Source organism: Balaenoptera ricei, chromosome 10 (assembly GCF_028023285.1).
Source record: "Balaenoptera ricei isolate mBalRic1 chromosome 10, mBalRic1.hap2, whole genome shotgun sequence".
NCBI lineage: Eukaryota > Metazoa > Chordata > Mammalia > Artiodactyla > Balaenopteridae > Balaenoptera > Balaenoptera ricei.
Window position 1 is genome coordinate 79,878,054 of NC_082648.1, and position 14,901 is coordinate 79,892,954.

The 14,901-nt window shown below is 37.2% G+C and overlaps 1 pseudogene; it reads right to left on the bottom strand.

Annotated features, from left to right (window-relative positions):
* Positions 1-246: 246 nt before the first annotated feature.
* On the bottom strand, positions 247-996 carry LOC132372649 (small ribosomal subunit protein eS6-like; annotated as a pseudogene).
* Positions 997-14,901: the final 13,905 nt, after the last annotated feature.

A 14,901-nucleotide genomic window follows, 5' to 3' on the forward strand; every position in this document is an offset into this window, starting at 1 on the left:
TACTGTTGAAAAACAGGTGTTTAGTAGTTACACGTCAAAGTAAGCTTAAGGTGCTCTCTACCTCCTTCATATTATCCATCAACAAAATGTCCTCCCATTCTTTGAAACAGATAATATTTTCTTGACTTTTTATGCAAAAGTGGTATTCACATGCAAATTGAAACTCTTTTTCTGGAACCTGATTGTTGCTCTCTTTTTGTGTGTGTGTGATGTCTGATCTTATTTATTTGTTACTCTTAGAACATCTCATTTTTGACTGGACTCAGAAGTAGAAGCTCTCAGAGAGGACAGCCTCCGTCTCTTGGCAGTCTGTTCCTGGACTTTTTCTTTGGCCTCCTTCATTCTCTTGGCCAAAAGTTTAGCATATTCTGAAGCCTCTTCCTTATTTTTCTTAGTACGCTGTTTCTTCAGGGCAATATGCCGACGTTTGTGTTGCAGAACACGTGGAGTAACAAGACGCTGAATCTTGGGTGCTTTGGTCCTAGGTTTCTTACCTTCTTTGTTTAGGGGCTTTCTCACAACATACTGGCGGACATCATCTTCTTTAGAGAGATTGAAAAGTTTGCGGATTCTGCTAGCTTTTTCGGGCCCCAGGCGATGAGGCACAGTAGTATCGGTGAGTCCAGGAATATCCTTCTCCCCTTTTTTTATGATGACCAAATTGAGAACGCTCAGATTGGCATCCACAGTGCAACCCCGTACAGATTTGCCCTTTCTTTCTCCAGTCCTCCTTGGTCTGTAACAGGAATGCCCCTTACTCAGTAGCAGGCGGACTTAGCCATGGGTCAAGACACCCTGCTTCATGGGGAAACCCTGTTTGTCGTTCCCACCACTGATTCGGACCACATAACCCTTCCATTCTTCACCCAGAGCGTCAGCAGCAACTTCTGTGGCCATACACTTCTCATAAGAGGTACGAAGTTTTCGTTCATCGTCCACTTCAATGAGTTTCTGGCAGCCAGTGGCCAGGAAAGAGATGTTCAGCTTCATTCGGAAGTGGCCGACTGCCACCGAGGCGCCACGAAAAGGAGACCCCCTGATTGTTGCTCTTAAGCTCTGCTAGTTTGGGAATTTTGGAGCCTAAACATTAGCGGCTTCTTCCTCCTCTTGTCATCCTAGCCCTTCCTCCCTTAGGGACTTAGATTCCTAGGGTCCTGCAGCAGAGCAAAAACTTAATGGATACAGCTTCCAGTTCCAGCTATGATAGAAAAATAGGTATCAGACTGGTTTCAGAAAAATAGGTATCAGATTGCTTTCCCACTTTAAACAACTACAATGCTGGGGAAAATGTATGAAGAAGCAGTATGTGGGCATTAGACAGTAGTCAATAGAGGACCATAATCCTTGAGAGAAGGAAACTACATGAAGTGAACTTCCCATTCATCCCTATGAAAAGTTCAATATGTGAAAAAAAATCTGCCTGTTGCCATGTTGCAAATCAAGGCACAGGGAAGTGGAACCCAAAGAGAGTGCAGTGGTTTCTTTGGGTAGAGAGAAGACAGATCAGAATTCAGGGACGCTGAGGCTGCTGGAATTTTTAGGGTAGGGCACCCGAGAGGAGAGAGGCTTAAAATTATGGATAAAGATCTCCTTGAGCCTTGGCTGGGTACTAAGCTGCACACGTTCAGGGTGAGGCTCCAAAAGGTGCGACAGAGAACAACTACTGTGAGGTGTGAGCTGAATGGGGATTCCAGAGATATTTCAGTTCTGATAAACCAGAGAGTAAATCCCTCACTAAAAATCCACAGCAGTTAGTGGAGACTCCAGAATAACCACACATTAGGAGTACGGCTACTCTAGCCCTAGAGTAAGAACAACTTTAGACCTGCCCTAAAAAAGCCTAAAACCAAACCTTGACAAAATCAAGCTAAGCTGCAAATAAATGAACTGCCAGCCAGAACAAAACTCAATACTTATTAAAGAAAGACTCTCAACCAAATAGCATCCCAAAAGTCAGGCACACAGTAACAAATTACTACATATACAAAGAAGCAGGACAATGTGTTACATATTCTGGAGAAACAGTCAATAGTAATAAATCCAGAGTTGACAGAGATATTAGCGTTAATGGGCCAGGACTTCAAAACAGCTTTTATAAATATATTCAAGGATTTAAGAGAAAATGTGGACATTATGTGTGGGTAGAAGAAGAATCAAAGCAGCGTGGAAACCTTAAAAATGAAACAAATGTGAATCCTCAGAGTGAAAAATACAATCTATGAAGTTAAAAATTCACTGGATGGGTCTAACAGATTTGACATTGTAGAAGAAAAGTTCAGTAAACTTGAAGACAGGTCAAAAGAAATAATCTAAACTTCTTAAAAGAATTTTATAAATAAGCACAACCTCAGTGATTCTCGGACCATATCTAGAAAGCGAACATACTTGTAATTATAGTCCCAGAAGAAGAGAAAGGAAACAAGGGGACAGAAAAAAATGTTTGAAGAAACAGTAACTGAAATTTTTCTAAATTTGATGAAAAATAACCTGAAAACCTCAAACCTCAATAAATTCCAAGTAGGATAAATAGACAGAAAACTAATTCTATCTAGTCATATCATATTCCAATTGCTGAGAACAGCAATGACAAAATTCTGAAAGGAGAGAAATATCACCTACAGGGGACTGATGATAAGAACAAGAACTAACTTCTCATCAAAATCAATGCAAACCAGAGGAAAATGGAATAACATTTAAAGGGCTAAAAGGAGGGGGGAAACCCTGGCAACCTACAATTCTATCAATACATACAGCAAAAAAGTCCTTAAAAAAATGAAGTAGAAATAAAGGCATTTCCATATAAACAAATGCTGAAAGAATTCATTACAATAGACTGTGGTACAGGAAATGTAAATAGAAGTCCATCAGGCTGAAATGAAATAATAACAGAAAGTTGAATCTACATGAAGGAATGACGAGCACCAGAAATGATAAATACACAGGGAAATATATGAAATACTTTTATTGTTTATTAATTTATTTAAAAGACAATGGACTAAGGTAGAAATAATAATATATCAAGGGAGTTTATAACATATACAGAAGTAAAATATATGACAATAAAAGCAGAAGGAACAGAAGAAAGTGAAGGATAGTATATTGCATAAGTATATGGCATACCGGCATACCTCGTTTTATTGCACTTTGCTTCATTGTGCTTCACAGATACTGCATTTTTTACAAATTGAAGGTTTGTGGCAACCCTGTGTCCAGCAAGTCTATTGGCTCCATTTTTCCAAAAGCATATTCTCAATTTATGTCTCTGTGTCACATCTTGCTAATTCTCACACTATTTCAAACTTTTTCATTCCCATTATATTTGTATGGTTATCTGTGATCAGTAACCTTTGATGTTACTTTTGCAATTTTTTTTGTTTTGTATTTTTAAATTAAGGTATGTACATTGTGTTTTTAGGCATAAGGCTACTGCACACTTAAAATACTACAGTATAGTGTAAACATAACTTTTATTTATTTTAATTTATTTTTTTTTAAACATCTTTATTGGAGTATAACTGCTTTACAATGGTGTGTTAGTTTCTGCTTTATAACAAAGTGAATCAGCTATACATATACATATAGCCCCATATCTCCTCCCTTTTGCATCTCCCTCCCACCCTCCCTACCCCACCCCTCTAGGTGGTCACAAAGTACGGAGCTGATCTCCCTGTGCTATGCAGCTGCTTCCCACTGGCTATCTATTTTACATTTGGTAATATTTATTAGTCCATGCCACTCTCTCACTTCGTCCCAGCTTACCCTTCCCCCTCCCCGTGTCCTCAAGTCCATTCTCTACATCTGCATCATTATTCCTGTCCTGCCCCTAGGTTCTTCAGAACCATTTTTTTTTTTTAGATTCCATATATGTGTGTTAGCATACGGTATTTGTTTTTCTCTTTCTGACTTACTTCACTCTGTATGACAGACTCTAGGTCCATCCACCTCACTACAAATAACTCAAATTCGTTTCCTTTTATGGCTGGGTAATATTCCATTGTATATATGTGCCACATCTTCTTTATCCATTCATCTGTCGATGGACACTTAGGTTGCTTCCATGTCCTGGCTATTGTAAATAGAGCTGCAGTGAACATTGTGGTACATGACTCTTTTCGAATTGTGGTTTTCTCAGGGTATATGCCCAGTAGTGGGATTGCTGGGTCATATGGTAGTTCTATTTTTAGTTTTTTAAGGAACCTCCATACTGTTCTCCATAGTGGTTGTATCAGTTTACATTCCCACCAACAGTGCAAGAGGGTTCACTTTTCTCCACACCCTCTTCAGTATTTATTGTTTGTAGATTTTTTGATGATGGCCATTATGACTGGTGTGAGGTGATACTTCATTGTAGTTTTGATTTGCATTTCTCTAATGATTAGTGATGTTGAGCATTCTTTCATGTGTTTGTTGGCTGTCTGTATATCTTCTTTGGAGAAATGTCTATTTAGATCTTCTGCCCATTTTTGGATTGGGTTGGTTGTTTTTTTGATATTGAGCTGCATGATCTGCTTGTAAATTTTGGAGATTAATCCTTTGTCAGTTGCTTCATTTGCAACTATTTTCTCCCATTCTGAGGGTTGTCTTTTCGTCTTGTTTATGGTTTCCTTTGCTGTGCAAAAGTAAGTTTCATTAGGTCCCATTTGTTTTTTTTTGTTTTGTTTTTATTTCCATTTCTCTAGGAGGTGGGTCAAAAAGGATCTTGCTGTGATTTATGTCATAGAGTGTTCTGCCTATGTTTTCCTCTAAGAGTTTTATAGTGTCTGGCCTTACATTTAGGTCTTTAATCCATTTTGAGTTTATTTTTGTGTATGGTGTTAGGGAATGTTCTAATTTCATTCTTTTACAGCAGCACTTATTGAAGAGGCTGTCTTTTCTCCATTGTATATTCTTCCCTCCTTTATCAAAAATAAGGTGACCATATATGTGTGGGTTTATCTCTGGGCTTTCTATCCTGTTCCACTAATCTATATTTCTGTTTTTCTGCCATTACCATACTGTCTTGATTACTGCCGCTTTGTAGTATAGTCTGAAGTAAGGGAGCCTGATTCCTCCAGCTCCGTTTTTTTTTTTCTCAAGATTGCTTTGGCTATTCGAGATCTTTTGTGTTTCCATATAAGTTGTGAAATTTTGTCTTCTGGTTCTCTGAAAAATGCCATTGGTAGTTTGCTAGGGATTGCATTGAATCTGTGAATTGCTTTAGGTAGTATAGTCATTTTCACAATGTTGATTCTTTCAATCCAAGAACATGGTATATATCTCCATCTGTTTGTATCATCTTTAATTTCTTTCATCAGTGTCTTATAGTTTTCTGCATACAGGTCTTCGTCTCCTTAGGTAGGTTTATTCCTAGGTATTTTATTCTTTTTGTTGCAGTGGCAAATGGCAGTGTTTCCTCAATTTCTCTTTCATATTTTTCATCATTAGTGTATAGGAATGCAAGAGATTTCTGTGCATTAATTTTGTATCCTGCAACTTTACCAAATTCATTGATTAGCTCTAGTAGTTTTCTGGTGGCATCTTTAGGATTTCCTATGCATAGTATCATGGCATCTACAAACAGTTTTATTTATTTTCCAATTTGTATTCCTTTTATTTCTTTTTCTTCTGTGATTGCCATGGCTAGGACTTACAAAACTATGTTGAATAACAGTGGTAAAGGGGCAGCCTTGTCTTGTTCTTGATCTTAGTGGAAATGGTTTCAGTTTTTCACCATTGAGAATGATGTTGGCTGTGGGTTTGTCATATATGGCCTTTATTACGTTGAGGTAGGTTCCCTCTATGCCTACTTTCTGGAGAGTTTTTGTCATAAATCGGTGTTGAATTTTGTTGAAAGCTTTTTCTGCATCTACTGAGATGATCATATGGTTTTTATCCTTCAGTTTGTTAACATGGTGTATTACATTGATTGATTTGCATATATTGACGAATCCTTGCATTCCTGGGATAAACCCCACTTGATCATTGTGTATGATCCTTTTAATGTGTTGTTGGATTCTGTTTGCTAGTATTTTGTTGAGGAGCTTTGCCTCTATGTTCATCAGTGATATTGGCCTGTAGTTTTCTTTTTTTGTAGTATCTTTGTCTGGTTTTGGTATCAGGGTGATGGTGGCCTCGTAGAATGAGTTTGGGAGTGGTCCTCCCTCTGCTATATTTTGAAAGAGTTTGAGAAGGATAGGTGTTAGCTCTTCTCTAAATATTTGATAGAATTCGCCTGTGAAGCCATCTGGTCCTGGGCTTTTGTTTGTTGGAAGATTTTTAATCACAGTTTCAATTTCATTACTTGTGATTGGTCTGTTCATACTTTATATTTCTTCCTGGTTCAGTCTGAGAAGGTTGTGCTTTTCTAAGGATTTGTCCATTTCTTCCAGGCTGTCCATTTTATTTGCATATAGTTGCTTGTAGTAATCTCTCATGATCCTTTGTATTTCTGCACAGTCAGTTGTTAGTTCTCCTTTTTCATTTCTAATTCTGTAGATTTGAGTCTTCTCCCTTTTTTTCTTAATGAGTCTGGCTAATGGTTTATCAATTTTGTTTATCTTCTCAGAGAACCAGCTTTTAGTTTTATTGATCTTGGCTATTGTTTCCTTCATTTATTTCTAATCTGATCTTTATGATTTCTTTCCTTCTGCTAACTTTGGGGTTTTTTTCTTCTTTTTCTCTAATTGCTTTAGGTGTAAGGTTAGGTTGTTTATTTGAGATATTTCTTGTTTCTTGAGGTAGGATTGTATTGCTACAAACTTCCCTCTTAGAACTGCTTTTGCTGCATCCCATAAGTTTTGGGTCATCGTGTTTTCATTGTCACTTGTTTCTAGGTATTTTTTGATTTCTTCAGTGATCTCTTGGTTATTTAGTAGCGTATTGTTTAGCCTCCATGTGTTTGTTTTTTTACCGTTTTTTTTCCCTCTAATTGATATCTAGTCTCATAGCATTGTCGTCAGAAAAGATACTTGATACAATTTCAATTTTCTTAAATTTACCAAGGCTTGATTTGTGACCCAAGATATGGTCTCTCCTGGAGAATGTTCTATGAGCACTTGAGAAGAAAGTGTATTCTGGTTTTTTTGGATGGCATGTCCTATAAATATCAGTGAAGTCCATCTTGTTTAATGTGTCATTTAAAGCTTGTGTTTCCTTATTTATTTTCATTTTGGATGATCTGTCCATTGGTGAAAGTGGGGTGTTAAAGTCCTTTTCTGTTGTGTTACTGTTGATTTCCCCCTTTATGTTTGTTAGCATTTGCCTTGTGTGTTGAGGTGCTCCTATGTTGGGTGCATATATATTTACAATTGTTATACCTTCTTCTTGGATTGATCCCTTGATCATTATATAGTGTCCTTCTTTGTCTCGTGTAGTAGTCTTTATTTTATAGTCTATTTTGTCTGATATGAGAATTGCTACTCCAGCTTTCTTTTGATTTCCATTTGCATGTAATACCTTTTTCCATCCCCTCACTTTCAGTCTGTATGGGTCCCTAGGTCAAAGTGGGTCTCTTGTAGACAGCATATATATGGGTCATGTTTTTGTATCCATTCAGCCAGTCTATGTCTTTTGGCTGGAGCATTTAATCCATTTACATTTAAGGTAATTATCAATATGTATTTTCCTATTACCATTTTCTTAATTGTTTTGGGTGTTTTTTAAAATTTGCATTCAATTATTAAAATTACAATTTAAATTAGCTCTTAAACCTTCAAAGAGAAATTCTATCTAATAAATGCACATATAAATCTAGGATTTTTGTTAAAATAAAAAACATGCAATTCTTCCTTGTTCTTTGATCAGTGCTCAATTGACTTGTGAGTTTGACAGATTAATTTCCCCTAAACATTTGGCACCATTTATAAACCTGATTCATTCAATTTCCTTAGACATTTTAAATTACAGTTACAAATTTTAACACATCCAAATCCCTCAAGCATTTCAAACCCTTAACAAGAAAGATTTACAAATCTAATAAGCAACAACTTCTTAACCACTTCTTTAACCACTGCTTATAAACGTAAGAAGTCTAAATTTCTAGAGTATTAAAGTTTCCAATATTTAACTAAATATTGTATACAAACAACTTCTCTTATCTTAGTTATCAATTTAAAATCACAAGTACAAAATGTGCATCCCTCAATGATTTCACCTTGAAATCAAAATTCTAACACCAAATAAATAATCCTGAAAAACCCAAGTTAAAGCCTGTAAGTTTAATGTCAATCACATTTTCTTTTTTTTTTTTCACACACACACACTGTATTTTATTTTTACAAGAGATAAATAAACTGACACCAAGCATTGTAAATGGATGACCACAACAAAAGCAACAATGATTGCAATTACCGAACACGAAACACACTCATACTATGTCATAATATTGACATTCAGTCCAGTAATCCTCCATTGAAACAGCTCCTTTACTTTGCAGTGAAAATTGATTTGCATATTTTTTGCCTCTGAGTTCCTGTGGGATTTTTTTTTTTATTCAAACAGAAAGTCACAAAAACTATAATCATCCTCATCAGTTCACTCAGTCCCATGTAATTAATTTTTTTTTCATCTTGATCTTTTGTTAGCACTTTAATGAATTCATCAATTTTCCATTAGAGTTCTGAAAATGCTTATTCATTCAGTTCAGCAGTATAGTCAGTTACCAGAAACCTGTACTAGTCAGAGTCTTTTCCATGAATTCCTTGAAGATGAAACCCTTTTATAGGAACATATTTGCAAAAGCATCAGAGTACACCCAGAACTGTCTGTAAATGACAAAAGACTTAAAAATTACCCCAGTTAAAGATTTGGTGAAAGTTCATAATAATGCAATTGACAAGGAAATTTAGTTATTTCTGAGATATACATTTTAAAGTAATAACTAGAATTATGATATAACATGATACCAGAACATATAAGATATTTAGAAATTTCATGTAATGTCTGAAACATTTATATTAACATATTTCCATACAAATAACCCAAAGAAAGTTTAGTATTAGTTTTTTGTTTGTTTGTTTGTTTTTTTATACTGCAGGTTCTTATTAGTCATCAGTTTTATACACATCAGTGTATACATGTCAATCCCAATCGCCCAATTCAGCACACCACCATCCCCACCCCACCGCAGTTTTCCCCCTTTGGTGTCCATATGTTTGTTCTCTACATCTATGTCTCAACTTCTGCCCTGCAAACCGGTTCATCTGTACCAATTTTCTAGGTTCCACATACATGCATTAATATACGATATTTGCTTTTCTCTTTCTGACTTACTTCACTCTGTATGACAGTCTCTAGATCCATCCATGTCTCAACAAATAACTCAATTTCGTTCCTTTTTATAGCTGAGTAATATTCCATTGTATATATGTACCACATCTTCTTTATCCATTCATCTGTCGATGGGCATTTAGGTTGCTTCCATGACCTGGCTATTGTAAATAGTGCTGCAATGAACATTGGGGTGCATGTGTCTTTTGGAATTGTGGTTTTCTCTGGGTATATGCCCAGCAGTGGGATTGCTGGATCATATGGTAATTCTATTTTTAGTTTTTTAAGGAACCTCCATACTGTTCTCCATAGTGGCTGTATCAGTTTACATTCCCACCAACAGTGCAAGAGGGTTCCCTTTTCTCCACACCCTCTCCAGCATTTGCTGTTTGTAGATTTTCTAATGAAGCCCATTCTAACTGGTGTGAGGTGATACCTCATTGTAGTTTTGATTTGCCTTTCTGTAATAATTAGTGATGTTGAGCAGCTTTTCATGTGCTTCTTGGCCATCTGTATGTCTTCTTTGGAGAAATGTCTATTTAGGTCTTCTGCCCATTTTTGGATTGGGTTGTTTGTTTTTTTTTATATTGAGCTGCATGAGCTGTTTATTTATTTTGGAGATTAATCTTTTGTCCATTGATTCATTTGCAAATATTTTCTCCCATTCTGAGGGCTGTGTTTTCATCTTATGGTTTCCTTTGCTGTGCAAAAGCTTTTAAGTTTCATTAAGTCCCATTTGTTTATTTTTGTTTTTGTTTCCATTACTCTAGGAGGTGGATCAAAAAAGATCTTGCTGTGATTTATGTCAAAGAGTGTTCTTCCTATGTTTTCCTCTAAGAGTTTTATAGTGTCCGGTCTTACATTTAGGTCTCGAATCCATTTTGAGTTTATTTTTGTGTATGGTGTTAGGGAGTGTTCTAATTTCATTCTTTTACATGTAGCTGTCCAGTTTTCCCAGCACCACTTATTGAAGAGACTGTCTTTTCTCCATTGTATGTCTTTGCCTCCTTTGTCATAGATTAGTTGACCATAGGTGCGTGGGTTAATCTCTGGGCTTTCTATCTTGTTCCATTGATCTATGTTTCTGTTTTTGTGCCAGTACCATATTGTCTTGATTACTGTAGCTTTGTAGTATAGTCTGAAGTCAGGGGGTCTGATTCCTCCAGGTCCGTTTTTTTCCCTCAAGACTGCTTTGGCTATTCAGGGTCTCTTGTGTCTCCATACAGATTTTAACATGATTTGTTCTAGTTCCGTAAAAAATGCCATTGGTAATTTGATAGGGATTGCATTGAATCTGTAGATTGCTTTGGGTAGTATAGTCATTTTCACAATATTGATTCTTCCAATCCAATAACATGGTATATCTCTCCATCTGTTGGCATCATCTTTAATTTCTTTCATCAGTGTCTTATAGTTTTCTGCATACAGGTCTTTTGTCTCCCTAGGTAGGTTTATTCCTAGGTATTTTATTCTTTTTGTTGCAATGGTAAATGGGAGTGTTTCCATAATTTCTCTTTCAGAGTTTTCATCATTAGTGTGTAGGAATGCAAGAGATTTCTGTGCATTAAGTTTGTATCCTGCAACTTTACCAAATTCATTGATTAGCTCTAGTAGTTTTCTGGTGGCATTTTTAGGATTCTCTATGTATAGTATCATGTCATCTACAGTGACAGTTTTACTTCTTCTTTTCCAATTTGTATTCCTTTTATTTCTTTTTCTTCTCTGATTGCCGTGGCTAGGACTTCCAAAACTATGTTGAATAATAGTGGTGAGAGTGGACATCCTTGTCTTCTTCCTGATCTCAGAGGAAATGCTTTCAGTTTTTCACCATTGAGAATGATGTTTGCTGTGGGTTTGTCATATATGGCCTTTTGCTGTGGGTTTGTCATATATGGCCTTTATTATGTTGAGGTAGGTTCCCTCTATGCCCAGTTTCTGGAGAGTTTTTATCATAAATGGGTGTTGAATTTTGTTGAAAGCTTTTTCTGCATCTATTGAGATGATCATATGTTTTTATTCTTCAGTGTGTTAATATGGTGTATCACATTGATTGATTTGCGTATATTGAAGAATCCTTGCATCCCTGGGATAAATTCCACTTGATCATGGTGTATGATCCTTTTAATGTGTTGTTGGATTCTGTTTGCTAGTATTTTGTTGAGGATTTTTGCATCTATATTCATCAGTGATATTGGTCTGTAATTTTCTTTTTTTGTAGTATCTTTGTCTGGTTTTGGTATCAGGGTGATGGTGGCCTCATAGAATGAGTTTGGGAGTGTTCCTTCCTCTGCAATTTTTTGGAAGAGTTTGAGAAGGATGGGTGTTAGCTCTTCTCTAAATGTTTGATGGAATTCACCTGTGAAGCCATCTGGTCCTGGACTTTTGTTTGTTGGAAGATTTTTAATCACAGTTTCAATTTCATTACTTGTGATTGGTCTGTTCATATTTTCTGTTTCTTCCTGGTTCAGTCTTGGAAAGTTTTACCTTTCTAAGCGTTTCTCCATTTCTTCCAGGCTGTCCATTTTATTGGCATAGAGTTGCTTGTAGTAGTCTCTTAGGATGCTTTGTATTTCTGCGGTGTCTGTTGTAACTTCTCCTTTTTCATTTCTAATTTTATTGATTTGAGTCCTCTCCCTCTTTTTCTTGATGAGTCTGGCTAATGGTTTATCAATTTTGTTTATCTTCTCAAAGAACCAACTTTTAGGTTTATTGATCTTTGCCACTGTTTTCTTTGTTTCTCTTTCATTTATTTCTGCTCTGATCTTTATTATTTCTTTCTTTCTGCTAACTTTGGGTTTTGTTTGTTCTTCTTTCTCTAGTTCCTTTAGGTGTAAGGTTAGATTGTTTACTTGAGATTTTTCTTGTTTCTTGAGGTAGGCTTGTATAGCTATAAACTTCCCTCTTAGAACTGCTTTTGCTGCATCCCATAGGTTTTAAATCGTCATGTTTTCATTGTCATTTGTCTCTAGGTATTTTTTGATTTCCTCTTTGATTTCTTCAGTGATCTCTTGGTTATTTAGTACCATATTGTTTAGCCTCCATGTGTTTGTGTTTTTTATGTTTTTTTTCCCTGTAATTCATTTCTAATCTCATAGCGTTGTGGTTGGAAAAGATGCTTGATATGATTTCAATTTTCTTAAATTTACCGAGGCTTGATTTGTGACCCAAGATGTGATCTATCCTGGAGAATGTTCCATGCACACTTGAGAAGAAAATGTAATCTGCTGTTTTTGGATGGAATGTCCTATAAATATCAATTAAATCTATCTGGTCTATTGTGTCATTTAAAGCTTCTGTTCCCTTGTTTATTTTCATTTTGGATGATCTGTCCATTGGTGTAAGTGAGGTGTTAAAGTCCCCCACTATTATTGTGTTACTTTTGATTTCCTCTTTTAGAGCTGTTAGCAGTTGCCTTATGTAGTGAGGTGCTCCTATGTTGGGTGCATATATATTTATAATTGTTATATCTTCTTCTTGGATTGATCCCTTGATCATTATGCAGTGTCCTTCCTTGTCTCTTGTAACATTCTTTATTTTAAAGTCTATTTTATTGGACATGAGTATAGCTACTCCAGCTTTCTTTTGATTTCCATTTGCATGGAATATCTTTTTCCATCCCCTCACTTTCAGTCTGTATGTGTCCCTAGGTCTGAAGTGGGTCTCTTGTAGACAGCATACATATGGGTCTTGTTTTTGTATCCATTCAGCAAGCCTGTGTCTTTTGGTTGGAGCATTTAATCCATTCACTTTTAAGGTAATTATTGATATGTATGTTCCTATGACCATTTTCTTAATTGTTTTGGGTTTGTTTTTGTAGATCCTTGTCTGCTTTTGTGTTTGCCACCTAGAGAAGTTCCTTTAGCATTTGTTGTAGAGCTGATTTGGTGGTGCTGAATTCTCTTAGCTGTTGCTTGTCTGTAAAGTTTTTATTTCTCCATTGAATCTGAATGAGATCCTTGCTGGGTAGAGTAATCTTTGTTGTAGGTTCTTCCCTGTCATCATTTTAAGTATATCTTGCCACTCCCTTCTGGCTTGTAGAGTTTCTGCTGAGAAATCAGCTGTTAACCTTATGGGAGTTCCCTTGTATGTTATTCGTTGTTTTTCCCTTGCTGCTTTCAATAATTTTTCTTTGTCTTTAATTTTTGCCAATTTGATTACTATGTGTCTTGGCGTGTTTCTCCTTGGGTTTATCCTATATGGGACTTGCTGCGCTTCCTGGACTTGGGTGGCTATTTCCTTTCCCATGTTAGGGAAGTCATCGACTATAATCTCTTCAGACATTTTTTCTGGTCCTTTCTCTCTCTCTTCTCCTTCTGGGACCCCTATAATGTGAATGTTGTCGCGTTTAATGTTGTCCCAGAGGTCTCTTAGGCTGTCTTCATTTCTTTTCATTCTTTTTTCTTTAGTCTGTTCCGCAACAGTGAATTCCACCATTCTGTCTTCCAGGTCACTTATCCGTTCTTCTGCCTCAGTTATTCTGCTATTGATTCCTTCTAGTGTAGTTTTCATTTCAGTTATTGTATTGTTCATCTGTTTGTTTGTTCTTTAATTCTTCTAGGTCTTTGTTAAACATTTCATGCATCTTCTCGATCTTTGCCTCCATTCTTTTTCCGAGGTCCTGGATCCTCTTCACTATTATTATTCTGAATTCTTTTTCTGGAAGTTGCCTATCTCCACTTCATTTAGTTGTTTTTCTGGGGTTTTATCTTGTTCCTTCATCTGGTATATAGCCCTCTGCCTTTTCATCTTGTCTGTCTTTCTGTGAATGTGGTTTTTGTTCCACAGGCTGCAGGATTGTAGTTCTTCTTGCTTCTGCTGTCTGCCCTCTGGTGAATGAGGCTATCTAAGAGGCTTGATGGGAGGGACTGGTAGTGGGTAGAGCTGACTGTTGCTCTGGTGGGCAGAGCTCAGTAAAACTTTAATCCAGTTGACTGTTGATGCATGGGGCTGGGTTCCTTCCCTGTTGGTTGTTTGGCCTGAGGCAACCCAACACTGGAGCCTACCTGGGCTCTCTGGTGGGGCTAATGGCCGACTCTGGGAAGTCTCACACCAAGGAGTACTTCCCAGAACTTCTGCTGCCAGTGTCCTTATCCTCATGGTGAGACAGAGCCACCCCCCACCTCTGCAGGAGATCCTCCAACACCAGCAGGTAGATCTGGCTCAGTCTCCCCTAGGGTCACTGCTCCTTCCCCTGGGTCCCGATGTGCACACTACTTTGTATGTGCCCTCCAAGCATGGAGTCTCTGTTTTCCCCAATCCTGTCAAAGTCCTGCAATCAATTCCCACTAGGCTTCAAAGTCTGATTCTCTAGGAATTCCTCCTCCCATTGCTGGACCCCCAGGTTGGGAAGCCTGATGTGGGGCTCAGAACCTTCACTCCAGTGGGTGGACTTCTGTCATATAAGTGTTTGCCAGTCTGTGAGTCAGCCACCCACCAGTTATGGAATTTGATTTTGCTGTGATTGTGCCCCTCCTACCGTCTCATTGTGGCTTCTCCTTTGTCTTTGGATGTGGGGTATCTTTTTTGGTGAGTTCCAGTGTCTTCCTGTTGATGATTGTCCAGCAGCTAGTTGTGATTCTGGTGTTCTCACAAGAGGGAGTGAGAGCACGTCCTTCTACTCCGCCATCTTGGTTCCTCTCTTGGGTTTGTTTTTGT